The sequence below is a fragment of the Furipterus horrens genome, unplaced genomic scaffold (assembly GCF_987537825.1).
Source record: "Furipterus horrens unplaced genomic scaffold, mFurHor1.1.pri manual_scaffold_9, whole genome shotgun sequence".
Taxonomy (NCBI): domain Eukaryota; kingdom Metazoa; phylum Chordata; class Mammalia; order Chiroptera; family Furipteridae; genus Furipterus; species Furipterus horrens.
This window is the reverse complement of record NW_028327179.1, coordinates 53,196,126-53,220,760: the sequence shown is the minus strand read 5'-3', so window position 1 is coordinate 53,220,760 and position 24,635 is coordinate 53,196,126. Positions and strand designations below refer to the sequence as shown.

The 24,635-nt window shown below is 40.8% G+C and overlaps 1 non-coding gene across 1 annotated transcript; it reads left to right on the top strand.

Annotated features, from left to right (window-relative positions):
- The first annotated feature begins 7,505 nt into the window (after nucleotides 1–7,505).
- On the top strand, nucleotides 7,506–7,671 carry LOC150001761 (U1 spliceosomal RNA). Its single transcript, XR_016513246.1, has one exon. It is a non-coding gene; the product is annotated as a U1 spliceosomal RNA (small nuclear RNA).
- Nucleotides 7,672–24,635: the final 16,964 nt, after the last annotated feature.

Here is a 24,635-nt window from a genome sequence, read left to right as displayed (position 1 = left end):
AGACAATAAAAGCAGAAAGCTATTGGTATTTAAATAATTGCATGAACATCCAAAAATAATGACTGGCAAAAATAAAATGTTGGCAGGCAGACAGAACCACCATAACATGACTTAATATTTGTTTGCAGACTAGCGCATAAATGCCCTGATCAGCAGAGTTATGGAGATCCAACATATGAGAGCAGGAGACCATATAAAAGTTGTGTAAAAGTTAAGAACTGCCTAAACCTCTTTGAAGAATAGTCACTCTTGATATAAAGTTTAACTAAAAGATAAAACATTACGGGTATTGTAGCATTAGTTTATGGGAAGATACTAAATTTAGAAATTTATTTTTTACAAAACTTTGAGAGTATGCTTTCTTTCTCTAAAAGTACATAGCCCAGGTACCAAGAACAATTGGAGGAAGTAAAGGTGTGAGAGGAACAAAATACAAAACAGTATATAGGCCAAAAATTTTAAACTCAGTGAGGGTCCCAGCAAAGCTGCTCACCAATGGACAGAGGGAATGACCACGGAGAGCCCGATGGTGTTTCAGGGTGGGATGTGCCAGGATGAAGTGGGACTTGAGCTCACTCTTTCCTTGTTGCCTATAGCTTCCAGTATTTACAAGAGTGCACAGATGTGGTTTGCATGTCCTAGGTCACCTTGGCCTTAGTACCAGGAGATCTGCACTCTAGCCCATGGAAAAGAATAGTGTAAATATGCCCTTGCTTTAGGAAAGGAAAATATGATACTTGGAATACAAGCCTCCCTTTAAAAAAGAAATTGACTTTAATTCAAAGAAAACTGAAAAGTAAGTCACTTGGGTTTAAAAAGCACTTTGTTTAGCCACGTACTTTCATGTATATACCTTCTTTGTGCTGATAAGAGTATGGAAATATATAAAATATTTATAACCCAGGGACTAAGCACAAGCCTAATTTGCTGACTAATAAGATTGAGACAAGCCTAAGGTAAAATTAAATTTGATTTTGTAGGTTGTGAGCTGTGGGGTCAGACAGTACCACCCTTAGACCTGGGCAAGCATGGAGGAGGGAAGGACAGGAGGAGGGAAAGGAAGGGCACACTTTGGAACATGAGTCTTTCCCCATCCCAAAATTACCATTCAGTGGGGTCCCTGAGCCCTGGTCCAGGAGGTATGGGCCTGGCTTTTGTTTCTTCTATTCAGTAACTCTCCAAACCTTTAAAACCCCTCCTATTTGGATTGATCAGATGTCTGGAGTAACTAGGACTTGCACCTGTAAGGTGATCTGGGATCCCATTACCTGAATTTGTCCCAGTGGGTAGCCAGGTGAGCTGATCACTCCTGTTGACTATAAACTATTTCTTTTGAGAGTGGGCCAGCAGAGTGGTACTGACATGCTGATTCTGGGTAGTTTTCATTTGTGTTGGATAGAGGACAAGTTCAGGACTCTGGGCTAACCCATTGCTTTGAGTGTGAGCCCCTTGGTTAGATTTTGCCTATTTATGCTCTGACCACCTTGCTGCTTCCAGTCTACAGTACCTGAAAACAGTAGAAATGGCAGCAAGCTTCCTTTACCTTGTGCCCCCTCTGTTGCTAGTACCCAAGATTCCCCCCACAGCCTCACAGACTCTACCCCCCATGTCTGGTTGCACAGTTTATTGAGTGACCACACCTATTTCCCAAAGGGCTTTTGAAGCCGTGGTTTAGCAATGACAACAGGCCCTCTTAGTTGAAGTCCTGTTTTACCAATGATTGATATCATTATCTTGCCATTTCCCAAGACTATTCCAACCCCTATGGGAAAAGGATTGAAGGTTGCATATTTTGGCTAATGAAAATCTAGTTGCTCTGTGCATAGCCTACTGGCCTATGTTCTCCACTAATTTACATGTGGAAGGCAAAGTGCCATCAACACTGAAAGAGACTGTATTCTAGAAATGCAGTGATTGTGAGCTAAAGAATTTAAGAGAATTGTATAAGATGTGTTTTTCTATGTCCACGTTTTTAAAATCATGAAAAATAAATGCAACATGAGCAAAATTTATCTCTCTGCACACTCTGGCTAAAGCTTGTATTTGTGGTCATCAGCAATGAAGCATAGTGAAACTATCAAAAACAGTATTCACAGATGGCATGATAGATGCCACACTGTGAGTTATGATATAACCAGTGTTAAATGGATGGTATTAGGAATGTTCTGGTCAAGATGGAGCGTAGGTAGACCTGCTTTGCTTCCTTGCACAAGCATAAGAAGGATCACAACTAACCTCAAAACAAAAAACACCCAGAAACTGCCAGAAAATTTAACCAAGAATTTAAAGAAAGCATATTCATCCAGATGAGCAGGAGAGGTGGAGATGGGGAGCCAGGGCAGAGAGGATGAGGTGTGGCATTAGTGGTGGCCAGCAGAATGGGCAATCCCACATTCACATGTGTTGGGTTGCATGATCACAGCCCCAGGCCAGACTGCAAAGCCCAAGATTCCAATAAAGGGAAAATAAAACCTCATAACTCTGGCTGTAAAAATCAGTGGGGGTTAGGGTAGTGGAAGAAACTGCTGGTCTCTCAAGAGTCCATTTAAAGGACCTGCATAGTCCTAGAATGTATGCAAACCCACCCACTCTGGGAACCACCACCAGGGAATCAGCTATGGGGCACCAGTCACATATATAAAGTGGGTGAAGTGACTGGAAATGGGGTGAGTGACAAGCAAGCCTCCAACAGCCAGGCAGTAGCATTGTTCCCTCTCCAACTCCTCCCCCACATACAGAGCCACAAAGTGGTGAAGTGGGTTGCCCCACCCCGGCAATTACCTAAGGCTCTGCCCCATACAACATAACAAGTACGCCAAGACTGGGAATAAAACTGCTCTACCTAATAGAAGCAAACACAGGTGGTTGGACTGACTCTGTGGGGAAGACATGATCCAGTGGACAAATGTGCCCTGTGCTGCTCCTTTGCAGACTTGAATGCCCAAACTATGCTGCCTCAATTTTCTAGCATTTATTTTTTCTTTATCAATATAGGAAATGTTCAAACCTGTAGAGAATGTTTATAAGAGTTTATCTGAGCCAAGCTAATGACATATGCCAAGAGGCAAGACCTCAAATGCTCCTGAGAAGAACAATTTTGCTGCTTCTTTTATGCATTTGAATTTAAGGAGGGAAAGTTAGGAAGATTACATGGAGGTAAAAAAAAAAGCAAGGCAGGGATTGGATTACAGGGTAGTTAACAAGAGTAAGTGCTTTCTTGAGAGTGGTTACTGCTTATTTCAAAGGTGTGTTAACCTAGATGCACAGAAACAAGGACAATGTTTGCTTATGGCAAAGATAAACATTTTACTTGAAGAAGTTATATGCCTGGGTCATGACTACCCACCAAGACCTTACTGGTTAGGAATTTATGATCATATCGACCTGTGAGGTTACTTTGTTTGTTTAACAGAAGACATTCTTAATAACTATTATTAGACAACTGACTTGCTAAGACACTAATTTTTACTTTACAGGTGAGCCTAATATGAAATTTTGCCTTTTACTTTTAGTAGTTTCTATTGTAGCTTTCCCTCACCAAAATCAGGGAATAACCCTCCTAAAACAAATACAAAAGCTGGACTGGTAACTGGGTGACCTAATTATTATTTGGAGGAAATTGCTTTTCAATCTTTAAATATGGTATACTAGAGAGGATTTCAGCTAAAGTTTTTGATGGCTCATCTACATCTGATATTCAACTTATAAGAGAAAAGCTATTTTCTTTCTATGAACTTCAGGGTCTTTTGAGAGTGCATGAAACTAAAACAATTGAGAGTTCTTAGTAACTTTGTTCAGTAAAGCCCCCATAAATTAGGAGAAGCACCCATCAAACTATGTAGGTGGGTTCACCTGTTTAAGATCAGGCATCCACAATGTAAAGGTCTGCATACATTTCGCATTCATATTAGGGCAAGAAGAAGTGTAGCCCCCTTGAACCTAGGAAGGGACCCAATTCCAAGCACAATGGTAGCTGTTCAAATACAGGACTCTCAATGAGAATGAAGAACATCAGTTTGGGCTGACGCTGGAACCCATCATGTGCCAGCCTCCTTGGCCCCACACAGCATCACCGTGGGTGTTGGTAGATACTCTTCTAGCTGAATTTTTTGAGAAGCACAAAAAAATTTTGTGAACTAGGCCTACTTTTTACATGTCCAGAGGATATCAATCAATTTCATTTTCTCCACACAAGTCTTTAGACATTGATCAGAAGCCATTGGGGGATCTTGTGTCCTAAGATAATGCAAACATTCTAGAAAAGCACAGACTCAAGGATTGCCTAGAACAATAATAGCAGGCCACACTTAGACATTATTTTAAGTACTTTTTAAGATAGCTGTAGTAACAGTGGTTCTGTGAGGTAAATATTTCAGAAATTAGGAAACCGAGTTTAAGAAGGTTAAGTTACCTGCCTGACAGCACTCAGTTTTTGTGTATATGGGTCAGAACTTAAATATAGGCAGTTAATTTCCAAGTCATCCATGAACCCTACACTGCCTCCCCAGTAATGGCCCTGCTAGACCTGCTTACATTTATCTGAAGACCCTGCTACAGGATGTCAACTAATCCATCAAGGTGTATAATGGACAGGTGGGATGCATAGTTTTTTTATCAGAGTGGAAAAAAAACCTTTAGGCCCCATTTACAGGAGCCCAAACATTTGCCAAGGCAGCTCTCTACCCACAGACCTATTTAGAAGACTCTTCCAGACTTCTCAAATTACTAGATTCAGGAAGCAAGCATTTGTCTTCAGCAGATTCTCCAGGCTTTTTTTGAAAGATGCATACATCCCATGAAATAAAGAAGAATGAAGAGACAAAAGAAGCTTGGACCCAAAGCTAGATTACAGCACGTGGTTAGGTTTCTGGATATGGGAAAGCATTTAACTGTCCAAACGTTTCCAGAGGATATTTGTAAAGCTCCAAATTGGTTTGACAAGGCATGGGGACCTCTCTACTCTTTCTCACTTAAACCAATACCACAGAAAATCAAGGGCCTGAGTGAGTGTCAGAAAAGTAGTATCAGTGTCTGATCACAACACAAGGGGCCTAGACAATCCAGGGGAGAGTAAAGTTAGCAGCCTTTGGAAAATAAGAATTTTAAGAGGAGAATTGAAATCACAAAGGATAATTCTTTTTATCAATTTTTATTTTCATTACAGTTGACATATAATATGAGTTTCAGATGCACACCCCAGTGATTAGACATAACATAACTTATTAAGTGTTTATCATGGTAAATCTTGCAATCATCTAACACCATACATAGTTATTAGAGTATTATTGACTATATTCCCTGTGCTGTACTTTACATCTTCCCAATGCCCCACCTGGAAACCCTCAAAATGTTCTTTATATCTATGATTCTGTTTCCCTTCTGTTTGTTTATTTTGTTTTTTAGATTTGACTGTTGATGATGTGTATTTATTGCCATTTTATTGTTTATATTATTTATCTTCCTCTTAGAGAAAAGCCTTTAACATTTCATACAATATTGGTTTGGTGATGATGAACTGCTTTAACTTTTTCTCAGAAGCTCTTTATCTGTCCTTTGATTCTAAGTGATATCTTTGCTGGGTAAAGTAATCTTGGTTTTAGATCCTTGCTTTCATCACTTTGAATATTTTGTGCCAATCCTAGCTGACCTGCAAAGTTTCTGTTGATAAATCAGCTGACAGTCTTGTGGGAACTCCCTTGTTGTTAACTAACTTAACTGCTTTTTTCTCGTGGCTTTCAAGATTATATCTTTGTCTTTAACTTTTGGCATTTTGATTAAGATGTGTCTTGGGGTGGGCCTTTTGGGGTTCATTTTGTTTGGGGCTCTCTGTGCTTCCTGGACTTGGATGTCTATCAGGAAAGCTTTCTGTAATTATTTTTTCAAACAGGTCTCAATTTCTTGCTCTCTTCTCCTTCTGGCACCCCCATTGAGAGGTTTCCTGTCCTGCAGCTCCCTCAGCATGGATGAAAGAACTGACTAAAAAAAAAAAAAGTCTGAGGAGAGGGAAGGGGGAGTGTCTCTCATAGGAGATCACTTATCACTCCTTTCTCAGTCAGGGTTTTTATTGAGTTTCCTACATGCAGAAATGCACAGGGTAAGCATGCAGACCTCCACCAAATGATTGGGAGTATGAACAAAGGGAAGTATAAATCAATATAGGGAGATAGGTAGCAAGACTGTGAGGTGACAAGGCATATCACAGAAATCCAGATGCCTCTGAAATTTCACATTCTACTGATAAGAATTTGATTCTACACAGAGCAAACAGGCTTCATCAGCTTCAAAGAGTACATTGCATTCCTTTTCTACTTCTAAAACCCCTGGATTGTGGGACTGGCAGCATGGTATGTGGGGCACATTTGCCAGCTGGTTAAGTCTTACAGGTCCATATTTCTGGTCCAGGCTCCACTCAGTGACTACAGCCCTCTGTACCATACATACCAGTCTCCCACATCCATGATGTAAATATTGGTACAGTTGAAGTTGTCTCAGAGGCTCCTTACACTATTCTCATTTTTTAAATTCTTTTTTATTTTTGCTCTTCTGATTGGGTGGTCTGTTGGGTTTTTTTGCTTCCTTATATTTTAAATTGCTGATTTGATTCTCAGCTTAATCTTCTCTACCATTGATTTCCTGTAAATTATTCTTCACTTCAATTAGTGTATTCTTTATTCTGACTGGTTCTTTTTTACACTGTTGGGGTTCTCACTAAGTTCATTGAGCATCTTTATAACCAGTGTTTTTAACTGCATCTAGTAGATAGCTTATCTACATTTTGTTTAGTTCTTTTTCTGTAGTTTTGTTCTGTTCTTTCCTTTGAGCTATGTTTCTTTGTCTCTTCATTTTGGCAGCCTCCCCAGGCTTGGTAGAGTGGCCTAATATAGTAAGTGTCCTGTAGAGTCCAGTGACACAGCCTCCCCTATTACCTAAGCTGGGTATTCAAGGTGCACACACTGTGTGGGCTGTGTACACCTTCCCTTTGTAGTTGAGGCTTGATTGCTGTTGGCGTGTCAAAGGGAAGAATTACCCAGGCCAATCAGCTATAAGGAATGGCTGTGACCACTGACTACTGACCTCTGACCATTGTGGAGGATTAGTTGTGCAGGGGCCCACCCCATAGAGCAGGACTTACTTCAGCAGAGTTTGGTGTCTGCTGAGTTCACTTCTTGAGTGTGTCACTTGTGGATGTGGTTACTTGGTAGTACTTTGATGTGGTTTGAGGCTGACCACTGAATGTGCTAACACTGAGGCCTCCAGGGAGATGCAGGCCAAGGTCAGCCATGACCTATATCCTGCATAGGGCCAGCCAGCATAAGCTACAAAGCAGTTTTCATATGACTGCTACTTGCTAGGCTTGGAGGTCCCAGGTGAGGCCAAGCTGTGAACCAATACTAGCTGCTGCTAGTGTGACCACTTAGCATGATGTGTGGGGCTCAATGGGGCCAGACACTGCTTGTTTGAGGGAAATTAGGAAAATCTGAAGCATGAGCCAAGACAAGCCATTCATATAAGAAAGCCACTGGAATACTTTCCTGATCATGAAGGTGGTTTTCCCACAGTGAGGCTAATCCATTGCACTCCAGATGTGCTGACCTCTGTGATTTCCCCAAATGTAGGAAATTCGACTGCATAAGTTGTGGTAGTGGGGGACTGCCTTTGTGCTCTCCCCTGTTAAAAAAAAAAGCCACTGGAAACAGCTTGAGTGAGTCAGAAAGTTGGGTGGTGTAGCTCCTCAGGGAATCACCAGGGTGGGGCAAACAGCATAAGCCAGATTGATGGAGTTTGCTGGCTCTGTATGGGGAGGGCTCGTCAAAGGAAAAATGGCCTCTGTCAGCACTCTGTCTGGGAGAACTCTACCCCTCTAGCTCTTGCCTTGATAATTCAGTTCTTCCCTGTATGTCTCTAGTGCCGTTCAAGCTGCTGCCCCCATGCTGGAATTCAGAAGCAGTGATTCTGAGAAAGTTCATGTGTGGGCCCCTTAGGAGGAACTGCCTGGGACTCCAGAAGTTTCCATCTTCTTCAATCTCAATTCCCACTGGTTTTTATAGCCAGAAGTTATGGGGATTTTTCTTCCTGGCACTGGAACACTGGGTTGAGTGTCCTGGTATTGAGCTAGGACACTTCGCTCCTCAGTGGGTACCTCTGCAAGCTAATGTTTCTCCTAATTTTTTTCTGCCACACATGGGTGTGGGACCAGTCTGTTCTGTGTTCTGCTCCTCCTACAAATCTTGATGTGGTTTCTTTTTTAATTCTGTAGTTGTAGGACTTCCATTCAGCTTGATTTAAGGAAGTTCTGAATAATTATTTTTCTGTAGTTTAGTTGTAATTTTGATGTGGTTGTGGGAGCAGGCAAGTACTCAGTTTACCTACTCTGCCATCTTGACCAAAACTGATGAAGGATAATTCTCACTTGTTTTAGGCTTTTAACTAAGGCTGTGCTTTTTAACGGCAGGGAGGACATTTAAATACTATTTGGTGATTATTCACCTACTTTTTTAAGATGCTAAATTCTTCCCAGTCCCCGAAAACCTCCAAAATAGTCCCAAAATTTATTTAGAATTTTCAGCATTAAATGACATCTCCCAAACTGTCTCACACATCTGGAAGCAAATGGCAGACAATATGGCTTGATGACTGGCTTGGAAAATATGGTTCCCATAACTATCTGCAGATTTTATTAATTCATTTACCCAACACACAGATATTAAGTGCCTATGTGTGTCAGGCTAACATGTCACTGAAGGTACAAGGAGAACAAGATGAGTAGTTACAGATATGTCTAGCATCTAACTGAGGTTCTAATACGTAAATTACTTTCTTCCAAAATTGTAACAGATATGAAATGGCAAAATTCACAATCTTCACTGCAGTAACTATTGAGCCATATCCTGGTGAAGCCCTTTGACTATCTTTTCCCATAAACCGTCAAATCAAATTTGGGTAACAGATGGATCAGCACAGTTCCGTAGAGGCACTTGCCTATTTTGATCCCTAGATCATTAGAATCCATGATCAGAGTTCCTCTAAGCAGAGTCCCTAGAAAGATCTAAAAAGGAAGGAAAGACTAGAGAGGTGTGTTGGTCAAACTGCTGCATGATGATGACAGACACCCTTAGAGAGGGAATATAGTGAGAGATAGGAGAAACATCCTAAGTGTACAAATCACTCAGTATGAGAAAAGTGAAGTCTAGAGAAAGATGTGACTGAGCCCCACTCCTGGCAGTTAGTCCAGGGCACCTGTCTCTAATGCTGTTTCTACTACACTTTGGTGCCTGAATGCAAAAACAAAAAGCAAGAACAAAAACAAACATTTTTTAAATTTTCTCTCTGCACAGCTCATTCTTATCTTTATTGCCCTCTCTGTGCTCATCACAGCCATGGGAATCCCCTTCTTCCCACCAAGGAGAAGGCCCTGCAATCCTTTTCCCTGTGTCATTCTAGGCAAAGGAGAAACTTCACTAAATATAAACACTTGTTTGCTGACATGGTGTCCCCATCAGCATAAATCTAATAGGTCCTGGCCTCACTCTTTGAAGATTCCTTCTCCTCTCATATATTTGGGAAGAGGGGTTACCACGTGACAACTACCTCATCAATCTGCAACCACAGTTGTCCACTAACCTTCAGTCAGTCCATATCTTTATCCTCTGTTCCTCCACAGACCTCGTTCACTTCACTGCCAGTCCCTCCTAAACCTGCAAACTAGTGCTAATGATTATCCATGCCCTTAATTCCCAACAGCATGGCTAATCCCAAGTTTAATGAATAACAGGACTTTAATAAACATTTGGAAATAACAGACTTTTAACTCTCTGAGAGAGTTAAAAGTGGTACTGCCAATGAGGATTGTAAAGTTCACAAGTCAGATCTCTCTAAATATAACCTCTGCTGGTCACCACCCAGCCCAGTTTGAGCCACTTCCCCAGACTTAGAGTCTGCTTTTCCTTCCATTAGAGAGAGAAAGTGAGAAAGGAAGGATAAGAGTGGGAGAGGGAGGGAGGAGGAGAAGGGCCTCTGGTTCTTCTTTCCATGGAGTCCCTGCCTCATAATACTTGTTCAATGTGCCCCAAGTCCTCCCTTATTTTTGATCCCCTACTAACATGTCCCAGCATGATTAAGAGTTAAAATGTTTTCATCATTCATGGAGGGTCATCTTGCCTTAAGGTCCTTATCAAGACATTAAACTAGAAGACAAAAAATAAAACATCTGTCCTTTTTCAAATCTGGAGTAATTAATCTAGAATATTGTATAGAATAGAACTGGAGCTCCCAGCCTAGCCCTCCTGGTGATCTCCCCATCAGCTTGAGTAAGGATGGGTTTCCCATGCCCCCTCCCACACCCAGCTTCTAGTCTCCATTCCAGAAGAACATCCACATGTTTTCCAAGAATGGAAAACAAATTTTTCAGAGACTTTGAAGACTAAATCTTCTTTAAAGATGAAACCTTTTCTTATAAAAAACAATTTGCAGAGATGCATTTCATGCATGATGAAAACAGCTTTTATGTTATTGTGCATAATACCAGATCCCCTTGGAAAAGCAGCACCTGAATTTCTGTGTTCTAGAATACTTTTTTTCCTTTTAATAATCAAACAAACATATTCATTGTGGTGTCCTGCCAGAAGAAAAAAATATTTACCCCAGAGGGAAATATCCACCCTCCTCAACCCACCCCCCATCTATAATATGCATCAAAGGAGGAAAGCTTTTAACTTTGCTCCCAAAATTCCAAAGGTCTCAAGACAAATTCTTTGTTAGGGTTCAAGATCAAAGAGTTATGTGTTTCCTTTCCCCCCAGGAGTCTCTGTGAGGATGTTTTTCCTAAGCATATGGCATAAAGTGAGGTGCCTGCACCATATTCTGACAGCATGATTACTGAAATTAGTAATGGGAGAGGCAGAAGGAACTATGCAAGGTCTCTAATGTGGGATCTTGGCAGCAGGTGTCATGACCATAAGGCAGGAGCCCTAAATTTAATCCCACTTCCCCAAGGGCTTTGGAAGGACTATCACCACCAACTCTCACTCCTTTTCAGTCACTCCATCAAGATGCTAGCTCAAGGGCTGGGGTTATAACAATGCACTGTGACTATGTTCTCACACTTTTTTTTTTATACCCTCACTCCAGCATATGTTCATTGAGTTTTAGAGAAAGAGGAAGGGAGAGAGAGAGGGAGGGAGTGAGAGAAATCAATTGGTTGCCTTCCTCATGCTCTGCAGCTGGATATCAAACCCATAACCTAGGTATGTGCCCTTACCAGGAAACAAACGCACAACCCTTTGGTGCGCAGAACGATCCTCCAACCAATTGAGTCACCTAGCCATGACTCATTTTCTCACTGTTGGACTACAAATTCAGATAAAGCAGGAACCACCTTACTATAACCTCCACTCTCTGCAGAGTATTTTATGTGCAGAGTCCTAGGATGTTAAACCTAAAAGTAACTTAGAGTTTCTCAAATCCAAACATTCATTCAGATAAATAAATTGAGGTCCAGAACTAAACTTACATTTTCAAAGTTGCAAAGATGGGACATGTAAGCTGATCTATAGCAAGGTTTTATGTTGATGATCATATGATAAAACATCAAGGGAAAATCCTACAGATTGATTTTATATTCAGAAAGAAGTCCCTAAGGGGCTTCTGTATTGCAGGCCATTACTAGGCACTGGGAACACAAAGATCAATAAAATATGGTACTGCTCTTAGAGAGTTAACAATCTAGTCTTTGAGAAAGATGATGCCTCAATAATAAACATCTCTTCAGATTTGTATGGGAAGATATCTAATTGCTTTAGGGCTACCAAGAAGAGGCACTTTCCCAAGCTGAAAACTGTGTGCCCGTTCTGATTCTGACAACATTCAGATAATTTAAGGTTGTTGGAATATTTAAGGAATACTGTCATTTTAAAAAAGTTTAAACATCAACTGTTTGTTCAGATAATGAGGAGCTGAGTGGACTGGGAGTTAGGGGATGGGTCTTATGACTCCAATTTCTTGAAGTGCTGAGTTAGAGTTTCTTCCAGCAGCCCAAAAGAACTAGATGTACCCAAGCCTGGTGACCCAGGCACTATGCCCCCCTTGACTGAGTCTGCAGACTTCTTCTGCACAGAACCTGTTTGCACATCTCCTGGTAATGAGGCCTCTCATAATAACAAGAGCCAGTTTGTGCTTAGTAAGGTGACATTGCATTTTCAAGGCTAGCATGGGCAGGGACACAGGCAGGTGAGGACAGCTTGAGTGGCTTTCTAGAGAGTACCTTTGCAGAGGGTGTGTTCTTGAGCTGAGGCCAGTGGAGGACTAAGAATCTGGGCAGGGGAGTCTCAGAGAGTAGCACTTGCCAAACCACAAGCCAGGTACACCCTGCCAAGGGGACTCCACACCACACACATGATCAGCCAACCTAAAAACCATTCTGCCTCCCAAACAGCTCCTGTACCCTGAACTTAACTGCTTAGAGAGAGCCCCTGGGTGCAAATGTGTGGTATCTACTGAGGTTAATACTGGAAATTGGGCCAACTTGGGGGTGTTGGTGCAGGGAGGTACAAGAAGCAAAGTGGAGTGTGGTTAAGAGCACAGGGCTTGGAGTTGGACTGCCTGAGTTAGAAACCTGGCTCCATTTCCTGCCCCATTGATTTTACAAAGATGAATCAGTGTCTAGGCTATAGCCTCCTCAACTGTAAAATGGGAACACCTTAGAGCGTTTTTGTCAATATTAAATGAATAAGTACATGTAAAGTGCCTGGTCCATAGTAAGTATTGAGAAAGTGTTACAGAACCCCAGCCTATACTGTTGTGAAACAGCTGTGGTATCTGATTGCCTATTTCCAAGAAGTGTGACACCCAATACAAAAGTTTGGTGGAAAAGGGAAGGGGGATTATTTAAAAGTTTTACAGATTCAAAATAATGGCGGGTTTCTATCATTATGTCCCACTCCCTTTAAAACACCCAAAAACACTTAATACTGCCTCTGCTTGCCAAACCAGGCCAGTTTCAGAATATTCCAGTCAGAGGTATTGTTTTTCATGAAAGCAGAAGTCCGTGGCTCAGTATTCCTGCTCACAGTTCAGCATCTTCAGCATCTTCAGCATCTCCAGCATCTCCAACTAATCCATGTTTGGTTAGGCAGGTCCCCACAATTACAGCCTCATTAGCCATGCCACTGTGTTCTCCAGGCAGGTTCCCAGTGGGTCTCCTCTTTCTTACTCCAGATCTCATGGTGGACTCTCTCTTCAAACCATGTGGCTTCCCCCTTACACCCTATAACTCCTAGCCTACTCCCTGGCTGGTTTGGCTCAGTGGATTGAGCGTCGGCCTGCGAGCTAAGTGTCGCTGGTTCGATCTTCCAGTCAGGGCACATCAGAGAAGGAAAACTCTGATTCCAAAAAACCTCCGCTGCCTTGCGGCATACCTCTTCAGGGGAAAGGCTAAGGGAGTAAACCCAGACAGAAAATCCGGAGCCGGAGTCCCTAAGGCGGTTTGACCTTGTAGTCAACACCGGCAACTCCTGCGGCGCACCTGAAGCCAAGCTGTATTGACTCCGTCTTTCCCTTGGATCCTTCAGCTGCGAAGAGAGGGGGGGTCTGCTGCATGGGCAACAGCAGACCCTCCATATCACCCTGCCCAGGCTCTGTAGCTTCAGCTCCACTGGAGAGGACACTCCAGCGTCATCGCAAGATGTCGATTCAACACGGGAGGAGACAGATACCATGTCACTCCCGAGTCGGACTGCACAGTCATTCTCGGCGGTGCAGATAGACTCTTAAGAAGCTACACCATCGTCTCTCGAGACGGACGGCTGCCGACGACGACTCCCATCTACACCTATTCAGACCTTGTGGCTTCTCTTTTCTTATGGCTGCCTGTCCTTATTTTAATGCTGACCCAGGGCACCATACATCATTATTATAAAAGTATCTTAAGCTTATCAACTGCCCTTTTACCTAGGGGCAGTATAAAAACCTATCTTAAACCTATCATGTGCCCCTTTACCTTGGGCTGCAGCACAGCTATTATCTAGTTATCAACTTGCCATAGATATGCAAAGTACCTTGAAAGCTGTATTATCTACTTTCCCCATCCCCAAAACCATGAGCTGTGGGGACTTTGGGGACCTCTCCCAATCTCTATTACAAAAGGAAAGTGTGTCTAAGCTGCTCAACTTAATCAGTAACCAAGGAAACCCAGTAAATTTTTAACCAAGGTCTTCCATGGGGCTAGCCATGTATATTTTCAACAGTCCTTATTACAAAGATAAATTATTACAGAAAGCAGTGCCTGTTTTTTCTATATCCTGATAAAAGTTTCACAATAATTACTTCCAGACCCCTTCCCATGACTTCCCAACTCTAGGTGTTTGACGACCCTATCTTAACTGCACATTCTCTCCAACTGATGTAAAACTATTAATTCTTGAATGTATGTAACTAACTAAAGCTGCTGATGCATAACTATGTTTTTCCTTATCCTCCTGCCTATATAGACATCCTCTCACTTTTCTAAAGTTAGAGCACTGTTTCAAGGCTTCTTGGAGCTCTGTTCTCAGTCATGTCCTCAGTTTGACCCAAATAAATTTGTTTTCCTAAATTTAAAGAGTCTCAGTTTCCTTTCATTGGCAGTATTTAATAATGTTAGATACTAGTAAAGCCTAAGACACAGTACTTTGTCCCAAGTTCCTTATAATCTAATGGGTAAGATGAAGGAAATCACATATGAATCAACAGCAAAAACATGAGACAATATGTAATTTGGCTCCAAAGTGTTGGTTCAGATTCTAAGATGAGTGAGACTTAGGATATAATCCATTGTAGATTGTCTGTGGATAAAGCCCACCTATGAAAAAGGAGGTAATAGGGGAGCATTATGGCAGAGCATGGACTTGACAGTCAGAGAGCCCAGGGTTTGAATTATGGCTCCACCAATTACCATCTGTGAGATCCTGGGAAAGGTGCTATGATGGTTAATTTTATGTGTTAACTTGTATGGTCAACAATTATTCTGGGTGTTTCTGTGAGGGTGTGTTTAGATGAGATTAACATTTAAATCAGCAGAGGGAGCAGAGTAAATTTCCCTAAGAGAATGAGTAAAGCAGATCATCCTATGTGGGTGGGCCTCATCCAATTAGTTGTCTGAATAAAACAAATAGGCTGACCTTTGCTAAGTAAGAGAGGCTTCTTCCCACCTGACTGCCTTAAAACTGGAACATCAATATTGTTTCCTGCCTTTGGACATGAACTGAAACATCAGCTCTTCCTGGATCTCAAGCCTGCCAGCCCTAAGACCAGAATGATGGGCTCTCCTGGTTATCAGGCCTTCAGTCTCATACTGGAACTAAAGCATTGGCTCTTCAGGGTCTCTATTTTGCCAGCTGCAGATCTTGGGACTTAGGCTCCATATCACATATTATATTATATTATAACCAAGCACAGGTCCAGTTGCCTGACACAATGAAAGCCAAACTCATGAGACAGGTGTTGGTGAGAAGGAAAGTGGTTTATTCAAATGCCAGCAATCTGAGAAGATGGGGGACTCTTGTCTCAAAACCTATCTTAACATCTCTGTACAGGCAGAGTTTTTATAAGGAGGAAACATGAAAGCAGAACAAAGAGATCAAGGGGTGGAGGTTGAAATTTTTTCTATGTGCAGACTAGCACAGTATTTTCCAGTAAGGATGTTGAGACTGATGCATGATGATCTCGCATTCATCATTCTGATTTTATGGTTGAAGATCAGCAAATCTCCCAGAGCTTGGATGACTGAATGTCAGAGTCTGTATTTTTTTAAGTTAGTTCTTAATATTCTCAAGCAAACATGTTGTTTATCTACAAGCTATATATTAATCAAAGATACTATTTACAGAAACAATGTCAAAAGAATGATAGAGTAGGTTACAATTCCCTACTGTTACAATATTGGTATAGATGTATACTTATCCCTTCTTTTTCTCTGGCAAACCCTGGCTAATACAGATACTAATGTTTCTAAGCCTCAATTTTATCATCAATAAAATGAGAATTGATAACACCTACTCAGAGTTTCTACAAATATTCAATGAATTCTTGCATCTGAGCATTGACACGATACAATAAATGCTAAGTACAATATTAGGAAGTTCCCTTCCGCCAAAGACCACCTGAAATACTTCTATAATTGGAAAAGTTGAGTTCATTACCCATTGCGGTGAAGGAGGACACACAACAGGGTGAACTATGGGCCACCTCAGAAAAAATTTTGAAAAGGATTTGTGATAAGATTTGAGTTTGTGTTCAGGTGATTTGGAAAGTGTTTAAGAAAGTGAGGCTCTTCTCTCGATTGAATGCTGTCATAAAACTGGATTAATTCTATGGATAGAAATCTGGAGTGGCTTAAATTGTCCTACCCCAAAAGATATGTCCAAATCCTAAACTCCAGTACCTATGTATGTGACCTTATTTGGAAAAGAAGTCTTTGCAGATAGAATTAAACAAATGTTGTAGAGATGAGATCATCCTGGATTAACCAGGTGGGATCTAAATATAATGATAAGAATCCTTCTATGAGGAGAAGACACACAGACAAAGAGGTGAAACTCAAAGGAGAAGACAATTTGAAGACAGAGGCAAATGTTAGAGTGTTGTCAAAAATTACCAGCAGCCGCCAGAAACTACAAGGTAGGTATGGAGCAGGTTCTTGCTCAGAGCCTCCAGGGGAACCAACCAATCCTGTACACCTTGATTTCAAACTTCCAGACTCCAAAACTGTGAAACAATAAATGTTTGTTGTTTTAAGCCACCCAGTTTTTGGTCATTTGTTATGGCAGCCCTAGGAAACTAAAACAGTGTCTTGGTAAATCTTAACTAGAAGAAGGACAGCCACTACTACTATCCAGGAGAAATGTACACTTAGTGTACTGTGACTTGAACATTTTTCAAGTTGTATCTGTGTTCAGATGTGATTACAAAGTGGACTAGTTTCTATCTTGATTCACTAAAATTATGGAGTACTCTTGTCTTATGTTGGTGTTCCCTAAAATTGTTTATGTTCAGTGGGAGAACACTAGGCTCCAGGATGTCAGGGAATGCTTGTCTCTTTTTTGGAAGCTTCTAATAGAAATCAACTTTTCAAAAGTCCTCCCTTACACCCAAATGCCTTCATGGTTTGGGGAGAGCTATAAGAAGTGGTTACTCTTCAATTTTAGCCTTTTGGCTGCTTGTTGAAGAATTGCTGTTATCTGTCAAATTAGAAAATTGTTTTCTTTATCTCAATAAATACATCAGGATTTTGTTCAGAGCATACAGACAACCCATTTATACTGTGACAAATGAATTAAAATGTGAACAGTTCCAAGTGTCAAGAGTGTTTTCATAATTTTGGTTGTAGTCAAAGAAGCTGATGGCAGTGTGTGTCCAGACACAAACCAAGATTTTGGTGCATGTCCAAGAGGCCCACAGCTTAGGACAACTCTCTGGGGACAGTCAGATGGAGCTGGACAACTCCCTCTGTCATCCACAAGTGTTTTGCAAAGAATTTCTGTTACTAATCTCATAGCTGAGCTACAGTAGATATTCATTTACTTTAAGACATCATGACTAGGTGAGGCAATAATTAAAACCCTACTTTCCCCATTTGATTCCATCCTTGCCTAGGCAAACACATGCATCTTCTTCACAGCGCTGTGACAAACTCATTCTAGGTTGTCAGACTTTTCAGGCACTTTTCATTTTCTTTGCAAATTAATGAAGCTTTAGAGAAACACTACATACCAGTGGCTTTTTGTTCTTGACTCTTTTATTCTGAGCTCTTCAAAACTTAGCTTAATTCAGGTGCTCCTAAGTGGTCTTCCTTCACTCTCCGAACAAACATGGATCCCCAAAGATGACTTAAAACCCAGAATGTGTTCCTGTATCCTTACTACACAAAAGCATGCAATATGTTTGCCTCCCCAACGCTAAAGGTAGGGTTTTTTGTTTGTTTGTTTGTTTTCTTAGTATAAGAATAATAATTTGTTATTTCTTACTCTTAATTACTGTATCAGGATGCAATCTGTTGAAAGTTACAGAAAATTCAACTACAAAGGGTTTAAACAAGGAACAAAAATTATTCTTTCACATAACAAAAACCCAAAGTTAGGACAGTACCACATTAGGTTTACTTAGAATCTCATAATACAATTAAGGACACCGGTTCTTTTCTCTCCTTGCTCTGATCAGCACACTGACTTTTTCTTTGGTCTGGCTTCCCTCATGGTGGACAAGGTGGTGGCTTCAGGCATCACACTCCATCTAGAACTCAAATGACAGAAGTCAGGAATGGAGAACATTCCTTCCTTGGATGCTTATTGAAAAGATAGGAAAAATTTTCCTGCAGTCTTACATCAGACTTTTGATGTTCATGGACCAGAACTGTGTAACATGCCCGTTTATGAGCTAAACACTGACAAAGAGAATGGAAATCTATTCATTGACTTAAGAATCACTTCTTTGGGCTAAAGAACTGCCTGGTCTACCCATGAAGGATTTAGTCACTGGCTGTATTTTAAAAATTAGAGTCTATAATCCACGGAGATTAAACAAAAATTCAAAAGATCAACAAGACTAGAAGTTGGTTCTTTGAGAAGATCAACAAAATTGACAAGCCTTTAACCAGGCTCATCAAAAAAAATAGAGGACCCAAACAAACAAAATCAGAAACGAAAAAGGAGAAATAACAACTGATATCACAGAAATACAAAGGATTGTAAGAAATTACTACAAACAATTGTATGGCAAGAAATTTGACAATCTAGATGAAATTAATAAATTTCTAGAAACATATAATCTTCCAAAACTGAATCAAGAAGAAGCATAAAGCCTGAACAGACCAATAACAAAAGTAAAAATGAAGCAATAATCAAAAAACGCCCAGAACAAAAAAGCTCTGGACTGGATGGCTTCACAGGCGAATTTTACAAAACAATTAGGGAAGAACTAACACCTACCCTTCTCAAACTATTCTAAAAAATCTAAGAAAGGGAAGATTCCCAAACTCTTTCTCTGAAGCCAGTATTACCCTAATTCCAAAATCAGGTCAAGACACAACAAAGAAAGAAACTACAGGCCAATATTGCTGATGAACATAGATGCTAAAATCCTCAACAAGATATTGGCAAACCAAGCCCAGCAACACATTAAAAAGATCATACACCACGATCATATGGGATTCATCCTAGGGATGCAGGGATGGTTTAATATCCACAAATCAATAAACATAATACACCACATAAAAAAAATGAAAGACAAAATTATAAGATCATATCAATAGATGCAAAAAATCATTTTATAAAGTACAACACCCATTTATAATGAAAACACTCAGCAAAATGGGAATAGAGGGAGCATACCTCAACATAAAAAGGCCATCTATGAGAAATGTGAAGTCAACATCATACTCAATGTACAATAACTAAAAGCATTCCCCTTGAAATAAGGAACAAGACAAGGATGTCCACTCTCTCCACTCTTATTCAACATAGTCTAGGAAGTTTTAGCCACAGCAATCAGACAAAGAAAAGAAATAAAAAAGGCATCCAAATTGGAAAAGAGGATATAAAACTGTCATTTTTTGCAGATGACATGATAGTGTAGTTAGAAACCCCTATAGACTCCACTAAAAATCTACTCAACATAATAAGTGAATTTGGCAAAATAGTAGAGTACAAAGTCAATATTCAGAAATCGAAGGCACTTCTGTATGCCAACAATAAAATATCAGAGAAAAAAATCCCACTTACTATAGCAACAAAAAATAATAATGACGTACCTAAGAATAAACTTAACCAAAGAGATAAAAAATCTGTATTCAGAAAACTACATAACACTGAAGAAAGAAATTAAGGAAGACAAATAAATGGAAGCATATACCATGTTCACCAATGGGAAGAATCAACATCATTAAAATGTCTATACTACCCAAAGAAATTTACAGATTCAATGCAATCTCTATTAAAATACCAATGACATATTTCATAGACCTAGAACAAATATTTCAAACATTTATATGGAACCAAAAAAGAGCCCAATAGCCACAGCAATATTGAGACAGAAGAATGCAGTAGGAGGAGTTACAATACATGACATCAAACTATACTACAAAGCCACTATAACCAAAACAGCCTGGTAGTGGCATAAGAACAAACATCAATGAGATCAATAGAACAGAATAGAAAGTCCAGAAATAAACCCTGGTCTATATAGTCAACTACTATTCGACAAAGGGGGAAGGAACATAAAACGGAATGAGAAGAGTCTCTTCAACAAATGGTGCCTGGAGGACTGGACAGGAACATGCAAAAAAAATGAAACTAGACCACCAACTTACACCACACACGAGAATAAACTCAAGATGGATCAAAGACTTAAATGTAAACTGTGACACCATAAAAGTCCTAGAGGAAAACATAGGCAGGAAAACTTCAGATAATTCATGTAGCAATATTTTCATTGATACATCGCCAAAGGCAATGAAAATAAAGAAAAGAATAAACAAATGGGAGTACATCAAACTAAAGAGTTTCTGCTCAGCAAAAGAAAGCAACAGCAAGATGAAAAGGGAACCAATCATATGGGAAAACATATTTGCCAATGATACCTCAGACAAGGGATTGATCTCCAAAATATAAAAAGAACTTACTCATCTCAACACCAAGAAGATATACAGCCCAATTAAAAATGGGAAAAGAGACTTCCAGCCAAGATGGAAGTACAGACAGACACACTGCGTCTCCCTCCACAGCTAAGAAGGAATAGAACTACCTCAAAAACTAGAAACAACCAGAAGTTCCAGAAAATCAAACTGCATGGAAGTCCAGCAAACAAAGATGTAAAGAAGAAATACTCATCCAGACAGATGGGAAGGGCAGAGCCAGCGTGAAGGGGGTGCAGTGTGGTGACAGCAGCAGAGGCAGTGGCAGCAATGGTGGCAGCGGCTGCAGCAGGCCAGCAGAAAGCACAGTCACACATTTTAAAGTCAGGAGGGACACCTAGGGAGTGTTCCCAGCTCCTCACCAGACCTAGCAGCTCTCGGTCCCAACACCAGGGAAAATCAAGCCTCATTGCTTCTGACTGTGCAGACCAGTGGGGTTTTGGGTGGAGGCAGAAACTGCTGGTCTCTCAGCAGAGTCTGTTTGTTTAAAGGGCCCACACAGTCCTAGAATGTCCGCAGACCCATCCACTCTGGGAGCACAGCCAGGACAGCAGCTAGAGGGGCGCCAGTCTGGTGTGGAAGTGGGAAAGGTGCATGGAAAAGGGACAAGTGCTGGGCAGGCGGCATTGTTCCCTCTCCAACCCCTCCTCCACATACAGCGCTACAACATGGTGAAACAGGTCGCCATGTACTGATGAATCCCTAAGGCTCCGCCCCTTACAATGTAACAAAAGCGACAGCTCTACCTGGAATGTAGAGGCAAACAAACACAGGAGCCTGTCTGAATGAGGAGACAGAGAAGTATGGCCCAAAAGGGAGAATGGATCAAGGTTCCAGTGGGAGAACTAAGCAACAAGGAGATAGCCAACCTAACAGATGAGGAGATAGACAACCTAACAGATCTAGAATTCAAAATACTGGTGATATAGATGCTCACAGGCTTGACAGATATGCTTGAGTATAGCAAACGCATTAGAGAAGAAGTGAAGGCTATGCTAAATGAAACGAAAGAAAATCCACATAAAACCAATGGTGAAGGGGAGGAAACCAGGGTTCAAATCAATGTTTTGAAACATAAGGAAGAAAAAAAAACAGTCAACCAGTGCAGAATGAGGAAGCAAGAATTGAAAAAAATGAGAAATTCCCAAATTTTGTAAAGGAGATGGACATGCAGGTCTGGGAAGCACAGAGGGTCCCAGGTGACCTGGACCCAGAGAGAACCACATCAGGATGCATCATGATTGAGATGCCAAAGGTGAAAGATAAAGAGAGAGTCCTGGAGACAGCAAGAGAGAGGCGCAGAGTTGCTTACGGGGTGGTGCCTTTAGGACTATAAGCTGATTTCTCAGAGGACACTTTGCAGGCAGGGAGGGACTGGCAAGCAGTATTCAATGTGATGAAAGGCAACCTGAAACCAGGACTACTCTAACTAGCAAAGCTATCATTTGAAATGGAAGGGCAAATGAAGTGCTTTCCAGACAAGGTAAAGCTAAAAGAGCTCATCATCACCAAGCCATTATTATGTGAAATGTCAGAGGGACTTACTTAAGAAAAAGAAGATCAAAACTATGAACACTAAAATGACAAGAAACTTACAACTATCAACAACTGAATCTAAAAAATAAAAAGAAAATCCAACTGAGCAAACCAGAATAGGAACAGAATCATAGGTATGGGGTCATTTGGAGGGTTATCAGCTGGGAGGTGGGAGGGGGAGAAATGGGGATATGGTGCAGGGATTAAGACGCATAATCAATTGGTACAAAATATAGGGAGATGTTAAGAATAATATAGGAAAGGGTGAATCCAAAGAACTTATATGCATGACCCATGGACATGATCTAAGTGGGGTGGGATTGCTGGAGGGAAGGGGGTACTGGGTAGAGAGAAACAAAGGGGAAAATATTTGGAACTACTGTAACAACATAATCAATAAGATATACTTAAAAAAAAGAGATGTCGCTACAAAAAAAAATGGGGAACGGACCTGAACAAACACTTCTCTAAGGAGGACATACAGCAGGTCCATCGGCCTATGAAATAATGCTCAACATCACCAGCCATCAGAGAGATGCAAATAAAAACCACAATGAGATACCACTTTACACCAGTCAGAATGGCCATCATCAACAAATCAACAAACAAGTGCTGGCGAGGATGTGGGGAAAAGAGAACCCTAGTGCACTGTTCGTGGGAATGCAGACTGGTGCCCCCACTATGGAAAACAATATGAAATTTCCCCCAAAAAACTAAAAATGAAACTGCCTTTTGAACTAGGGATTTCACTGCTAGGATTATACCTGAAGAATCCTGAAACCCCAAATGAAAAGAAGTTGTGCAACCGTACATTCATAGCAGTGCTATTTACAATAGCCAAGTGCTAGAAACAACCTAAGGGCTCATCTGTAGATGAGACGTACACTTACTGTACAAAAACTGGTACAAAAACTGTGGTACATTTACACAATGAAATGCTATGCAGCAGAAAGGAAAAATGAACTCTTGCCATTTGCTATAACTAGGATGGAAATAGAGAGAATTATGCTTAGCAAAATAAGCCAGGCAACAAAAAACTAACACCATATGATATCACCTAATACAGGAAATTAATGAACAACACAAACAAATGAGCAGAATTGAACCAGAGGCATGGAAACAAGGAACAGAGTAACAGTTACCAGGGGTAAGGTACAGAGGGAGAGAAGGAGGGTAAGTAGGGGAAGGGTTTAGTAAAGGAAGTAGTATAAATAACCCATGGACATGGACAATGAGGTGGGGATTGATTGTGGGAGAAGGGGTGGGTTGGGTGAAGGGAAACAATGGGGTAAAAAGTGGGACAACTGTAATAGAAAAACAATAAATAAATCAAAAATAAAATAAAATTTTAGTTTTGAAAATGCAAAAATATATAAAATAAAATAATATAAACATCAGAGTCTATTATTAAAGTGAGGTGGAGAATGATATCTGGGTAAGCAACAGACTGAACATATTGTGGACCCTAGAAAAAGAAAATACCTACCAAGAGGAGTTCCTGGTGACTAACTGGGCTCAATTTAAAAAGCAGAGCCTAACAGCTGTTTTTAAACAGGGGCCTCTCGTGTAAACTGCATTTCAGGAAGAAGTCTGCACTGAACTACCTGCCTGCAGTGTGTTTCTGCTATCCAAACCAGCCCTTCTAAAAGAGTTCCTGGAATTATATTTCAACCAATAGGACCGAGACTTTCTCCACCTAAGTGTAGCTTTGCAGCTATAGTCTCATCAGCATCTTCACTGACCAATCAGAACAACTTCATTTTGACCAATCAGGACAGTGTCTTTTGGAACACCCAAACTGCAAGGATTTGGAGTCCTCATCTGGATGAGGATGGACCACTCAAAGACCAATGGGGGGACTTCTGTCTATGTAACTCAGCTCCCCTCTAGCTCAGTGAATATACTTTCCCATTCCTCTAAGAGCAAGGACTGCACTTCCCCAGCCAATGCAGAGAAGAACAGGCAGAGCAGAGCAGGGCAATCTATTTGAGGAGAAGCCTTGCCCCAGAGCTGCCTTGTCCCAGGGTCACCTCACAGCTATGCTCTTCCCACAGCTGTGCTGCTTCATAATTGAGCTGTCCTACAGCCATGCTGTATCACAGTTGGCCTGTTTGAACTGAATAATGTTTATTTCTTCACTGTACCCCAAACTGGGGACTCCTCTTGGCACTGAATTGGTGCCAATTACCATTAGCTGACACTACTCTACCTAGAGTTTTCCAAAAGAAAGCACAGGTCCAATAGTACCTGCACACATGCCACAAATTAACATGGAGTTATTTACTTTCAGATTAACCTTGTGGAGTTATATATTCCCAGATTAACTCAGAAACACTCAGATTTCAACTGGAAGTTGCTACCAAACCCAGTACAAAAGATGCCATAGATGAGACAAAACAGAACAGCAATCCTTTTTTTCTTTTAGTGCAAGCTATAGAAT